We start from the raw sequence: 6,734 nt of genomic DNA on the forward strand, positions 1-6,734 counted from the left end.
ACGGTTAAATTAAAAATAAAACTTTTTTAACAATTCATACATTTTAAAAGTTATGATATTGTTAAAGATGGGCTGACCTGGGCGTGGCCGTTTGCACTGAAACCGGATATCCGCCTGTGATGTAACCGGATCACGAAAACGCCGTTTACTTTTGTTACACGGAGCCGTCGGTTAAAGGCTTCTAATTAAAAAAAAAAAAAATCCCCAGGTGCTACTGCGCTCTCTCTCTCTCTCTCTCACACACTTTCACTCGCTTTCTCTTGCCTTCTCTCTCACTTTTTCTCGCTTTCTCTGTCTCTCACTTTGTCTCTCTCACTTTGTCTCTCTCGCTTTCTCTTACCTTCTCTCACTCTGTCTTGCTCTCACTCTCTTGCTTTTTCTTGTGCTTTGTCTTTTTCTCTCTCACTTTTGCTGTCTCTTGCTTTGTTGCCTTCTCTCTCTTTTTCTCACTTTCTCTCGCTTTCTGTCTCTCTTGCCTTCTCTCTTAAATTCTCTCACTTTCTCACTTTTTCTCTCTCTCTCGCTTTCTCGGTTTCTCTGTCTCTCTCCCCCTCCCTCCTTCAGCAGGGTTAAATACAGAGAAGGAACTTCACTGTGCTGTAATGTGTATGTAATAAACACTTCTAATTCTAAAATTCTAATCAGTAATTTTCTGTAACTGTGATTTTTTTTTTTTCTGGCAGCAAAATCCGTCCATCGACAGACTTTTATGAAGTGTAAATCTCACTTGACTCAATCACACGCAGCACTGACACAGATACGAGTAAACAATGGCAGTTGTCACAGCAATGCAATTCTTGCCGTCTAAAAAAGATCGCTTTTCTCAGTGTATGAAAACAAAAGTATGTCACAAAAAAAAGAAGGAAAATCAGGCTTTTTTTTTTTTTTAACACCCAATCACTTGGCAGTCATTAAGGTTGTTTATAACAATTTAGAAGCGACGTATCCACTCGATCTCAGCCTCGGTAAGTCATGTAGCGTCAGGGATCCCAGACGTCTGCCATTTAGCGGAATTCCGCTATTTTTCTAGCCAAAGTGGTGGTGGTTTTTTTTTTTTTTTTTAAATCTCTTGTATATCCGTTAAAAATATGTTTAAGTAAAATGACCAGCAGAATGCGTTCTGATTTGGTTTGCTTGTTTAGCGATGTTTTTGTCAGCTTCGTTTGTTCTCGTTGACATTCGGGAACACTCGGAAGTTAAATTGATGTAAATACCGCGAGACTGTACGCGATAGAACGAGAAAACAATATGGCTGCGCCCATTTGCTAGAAAATGTGTTTTAACTCCGTTCGTGCTTTTGTTTCTAATGCGTTGAACTTAATTCAATATGCAGGGCTGTGAAATTTCCGCGGATTCTGTCGCGAAAAATATCATCTTCACAAAACCTCTATTTTTGCATTAAAAATCATTGGGGGTCTAGTCGGTTTTAATCATAGGTTTTAATCGCCTTGCACGACACCGGCGGCTCAGCCGGACTCGCGGAGTTTTATGCCTGCTGAGCGTGGAACACGTCTTGACTGTGACTCAGGAGCAGTGTTGCCAGATTGGGCGGTTTCAAGTGCATTTTGGTGGGTTTTGAACATATTTTGAGCTGCAAGATCAGACATAGTTAAGATGCCATCAAAAAGGAAAGCTAAGGAGGTGTTTGAGAGAGATGCAAAGAGGGCTAGAAAAGAACACACAGACAGACTGAAGGAAAAGATGAAAAAGAACAAGTTTGCAAAACTGAAAGAGATGGTGTTAAAGAAAAGAAAATTAAAAGACTTTCATTAGATGCTGTTTGACAGACTATGAACATTTTGTAAATAGCTTTAATAGAGGAATGCAAATACTATAGAACTAATAACTAATAGCCTTACTGAAAGATGAATTGAAAGAAATAGCTGGGAGTGATGCAAAGAGGAATAGAAGGAGCCAGAAGTAAAAGATGTAAAATAATATATTAGATAAGAAACATTAGTTTTTTTTTTTACTTTTGCTCTGTAGACAAGAGACATTGTGACAGATTCTTGGAAAAAGCCAGGACATAATACAAGAATTAAGTGTAATTTGGAAGACAACAGGTATCTCTCACTTAAATATTGAGCATGATTTTTCACAAAGTCATTTTGAAAGGCCCATCAAAGTTTTCTTTTATTAACATTTCTTTAAATTGTTATTTACACATTTTTTTTTACTTTTATTTTGATTAAGAGATAAAATACATAGGCACTTATTAGATATTTCAAGGTATTTTACATGGATCTTTCATTTTAAAAGAGAAAACTGTTGATAGGTATTTTATATGGCAAAATGAAGACCAGGCGGCACGGTGGTGTAGTGGTTAGCGCTGTCGCCTCACAGCAAGAAGGTCCTGGGTTCGAGCCCCGTGGCCGGCGAGGGCCTTTCTGTGCGGAGTTTGCATGTTCTCCCCGTGTCCGCGTGGGTTTCCTCCGGGTGCTCCGGTTTCCCCCACAGTCCAAAGACATGCAGGTTAGGTTAACTGGTGACTCTAAATTGAGCGTAGGTGTGAATGTGAGTGTGAATGGTTGTCTGTGTCTATGTGTCAGCCCTGTGATGACCTGGCGACTTGTCCAGGGTGTACCCCGCCTTTCGCCCGTAGTCAGCTGGGATAGGCTCCAGCTTGCCTGCGACCCTGTAGAAGGATAAAGCGGCTACAGATAATGAGATGAGATGAAAATGGAGACCAAGACTAGTCAAATATGTACTTGTTGAGATCAATTTTTTACTTGCAGGAAATGCTCAGAATACACCATATAACACCTAAAATGGCTTGGTGGCCGGCTTATGCTGGGGGCTGTGCCCCCCAGACCCCCCCTTTTCCTTGGATTTCTTATTTACAATTTCACAGCCCTGAATATGTCGTGGAAAAAAGATATCGTCCATAAAAGAGATAGCGGAACAGTGTCTGGGTTAGAAGTATATTCTTCAAAGCTACATTTTCATCTAATTTTTATAAATAATTTTTTTTTGCCACTTATGTCATTGATTACAAAATATGGCATCAAATAGATCCACATTATTGTTAAATTCTGTTGCTTTTCTATGTTAAATCTATGTAAAAAATGTGTTCTATAGCATCTTTAAATGTTAAAATCTCAACAGCTTCAGGGGGCTTGCAGCGCCCTTGACCCCTGCTGATAGTTTCTTACATTCCTCTATTTTTTTTTTTCAATTACTGCTGGGATCCCTGTAGCATGTAAGTGACGTCACAATCTCGGATTCTCTCACGTAATTTATACTCCGTGTGAGATATTTGAACCTCGGAGAGAGTAAGATGTCGGTGCTCAGGGATGATGTTTGTACAGATTTTATTTTAAAAGAAAACCGCAGTGTACAGGTATAAATATGAACACGTGAGCACTCGAGCATGTTTCGTATGGATTAAATAAAGGAGTTTATTCTTTGGGTTTTGTTTGATTTTAAGAACAGGAACTAACTTATTTCATGGAATGTTAAACGTAACTATAAACGGATAAAAAGTATAATGTGTTGGCATTTAATAAAAAAAAATAAAAGTAATCTTTTCCAAATTGTGAAAACACTTTGAGGATACGGTGTTAGAAGAAAATAATCAGCTTCGTCATACCACTACATCACTGATCATTTTCCTACAACAGCACAACACATGATGGGTCGTGATCTTGGTTCGAATCCATCGTGAGTTCTGATTTATCAGAACTCACGCAGCGCTGTGGTATGATCGATACGTTAGAAAGCAGGATGTCATTTTGAGGCAGTGTGTGAAATTCTACACTGGGATGTGTTTTTTTAAAAAGTGCCTTGTGTTAGTGCACTAGGAGTCGATTTGAGACACCCGGCTTGCTTTCAGCTACAGAATGAATTGAGTTCTAGCTCGGTTGAAAGCGGCGCTCTGTCTTTCCCGCTCGCTCCCGTCTCCATTGTTGCGAGCTGTAAATCAGTAACGGCGTGGTGTGAAGACGACAGCTCACTCGCTCATCGCGACTTCATGAAGCGACGTCTCGGCTAAACTCGGCGCAGCCGACATGACGGAGCTCACGCTGCTCTCCTGACGATGAAAATATCATAGCGTTTATGTTTATGGAGCCCACTGGATTCAGAATCACTCGGGTTTATACATTTTTAATATAATTCATGAGGTTTATAAAAGCTGCACAATGGAGTTAGCTTTATTAGGGGAAGAGTTTGTGGAGAAATAAAATATGTTCCGTTTCCTGCTTTCTTTAAACTCAGTCGAGCAAACATTTGATTCCGGAGTCCTTCACTGGAGCCGCGACGTTTTTATGAGCCGTAATCTCATCTGTGAACAAATGATCTGAAAGTGGGACGGAGTCCATTCTTCTTCCTGCCATCAGTCTGCTGAAATTCCTTCTAAATTTGAGGGGTGGAGCTTAATACTGTTAATCAGATCATTTGCTTTCACTTTGTTGGAAAATTTATTTATGTTTAAAAACGTGATTGCGTATCAAATGTACGTGTGTGTGTGTGTGTGTGTGTGTGTGTGTGTGTGTGTGTGTGTGTGAAGATTGGGGCATGTCCTTTTGGGTTGGTTCTAAAGTGACAAAAATACGACATCAAGCCAAAGATTTTCTCAATGTTTCAGATCCAAGTCATAAATTCTCAGAGGAGAAAAAAAACACCCAGAAAAACGGATGTAAACGTGGTTTTGTTCTGAGCGTCAGGGAATGAAGAAGTAAAAGAGACAGAGCGCTAAAATCGATTCTCAGTGTCGATATTTCATGGTGAAAATTGGCTCATAAATCCAGCGGGGTGACGTATGGAGGAGCTCGACTTCACAGAACAAAATCAAGTGTGTGTAATTTCTCCCTGACAGAACACAGGGGAAAAACCATCCTTCTCTCTCTCTCTCTCTCTCTCCCCTCTCCCTGTCTGTCTGTCTCTCAGGCTGGCTGTCTCACTCTATGTATGTATGTCTATCTGTGTGTGTGTCCCCCCCCCCCCGTGTGTGTGTCAGGGGAGTCGGTTTGTGTGTCTCTGTCTATCTCTCTCTCTCTCTCTCTCTTTGTCTGTCTCTGTCTGTCTGTCTGTGTGTGTCTCTGTCTGTGTGTGGGGGGGTGTGTGTCTCTGTCTGTGTGTGGGGGGGTGTGTGTCTCTGTGTGTGTGGGGGGGGTCTGTCTGTGTATGTATCTCTCTCTCTCTCTGTCTGTCTGTGTGTGTCTCTGTCTGTGTGTGTCTCTGTCTGTGTGTGGGGGGAGTGTCTGTCTCTGTGTGTGGGGGGGGTCTGTCTGTGTGTGTATCTCTCTGTCTGTGTGTGTGTGTGTCTCTGCCTGTCCGTGTGTGTGGGGGTGTCTGTCTGTGTGTGTGGGGGAGGTGTGTGTGGGGATGTCTCTCTCTCTCTCTCTCTCTGTCTGTGTGTGTCTGTGTGTGGGGGGGGGTCTGTGTGTGTGTGTGTGCGCGCGTGTGCCTCTCTCTCTCTGTCTGTCTGTGTGTGTGGGGGGGAGGTCTGTGTGTGTGTGGGGGGGTCTCTGTCTGTCTGTGTGTGGGGGGTGGGTGTGTGTGTGTGTGTCTCTCTGTCTGTCTATGTGTGGGGGGGGTCTGTCTGTGTGTGTATCTCTCTCTCTCTCTCTCTCTGTCTCTCTGTGTGTGTGTGTCTCTGTCTGTGTGTGGGGGGCGTGTCTGTCTGTGTGTCTCTGTGTGTGTGGGGCGGGGTGTCTGTCTGTGTGTGTGTATCTCTCTGTCTGTCTGTCTGTGCGTGGGGGGGTCTGTGTGTGTGTCTCTCTCTGTCTGTGTGTCTGTCTATGTGTGTGGGGGTGTCTCTGTCTGTCTGTGTGTGTGTGGGGGGGTCTGTCTGTGTGTGTGTGTATCTCTCTCTGTCTGTCTGTGTGTGGGGGGTCTGTCTGTGTGTGTATCTCTGTCTGTCTGTCTGTCTGTCTGTCTGTCTGTCTGTATGTGTGGGGGGGTCTGCTTGTGTGTGTGTATCTCTGTCTGTCTGTGTGGGGGGGTCTGTGTGTGTGTCTCTCTCTGTCTGTGTGTGTGTCTCTGTCTGTCTGTCTATGTGTGGGGGGGTGTCTCTGTCTGTCTGTCTATGTGTGGGGGGGTGTCTCTGTCTGTCTGTGTGTGTGTGTGTATCTCTCTCTGTCTGTCTGTGTGTGGGGGGGGTCTGTCTGTGTGTGTATCTCTGTCTGTCTGTATGTATGTGTGGGGGGGGTCGGTCTGTGTGTGTGTGGGGTGGGGTCTGCTTGTGTGTGTGTATCTGTCTGTCTGTGGGGGGGGGGGTCTGTCTGTGTATCTCTCTCTGTCTGTGTATCTCTCTCTCTCTCTCTCTCTCTCTCTCTCTCTGTGTGTCTCTGTGATTCTCTCCAGCAGATCCAGTTGTTCAGTCTGTGACCATAAAAGTGACAATTTGGTCCTAAATGTTAAAGTTTAATCTCAGCTACAGGAACTTTATTAAACCCCTTCAGGTTCACTCTGACCCCCCCCCCCCCCATGTCTCTGTGATGTGACTGAGAACCGAATTGTATCGAACAAATACACAATCTGAGAAAATGTGAATGAAATAGAGCTTTGAAATAGAACAGATTAAAGGTTCCGGAGATGGAGAGATTTATTTCATTCTAAAAGGAGGTGAAGCTCAGGGTCACTGTCCATCACTCATCAGGGTCCGTTCACTCGCTCGTATCAGGACGATCACATCTGTTTGGATAAACGATTGCACACACATACGGAAGCTAAACCTGGTCATGTGACATAAAGGAATCGTACGCGTCCTGTTTGGGCGTGTTTATAATTCG

Source organism: Neoarius graeffei, chromosome 10 (assembly GCF_027579695.1).
Source record: "Neoarius graeffei isolate fNeoGra1 chromosome 10, fNeoGra1.pri, whole genome shotgun sequence".
Lineage (NCBI taxonomy): Eukaryota > Metazoa > Chordata > Actinopteri > Siluriformes > Ariidae > Neoarius > Neoarius graeffei.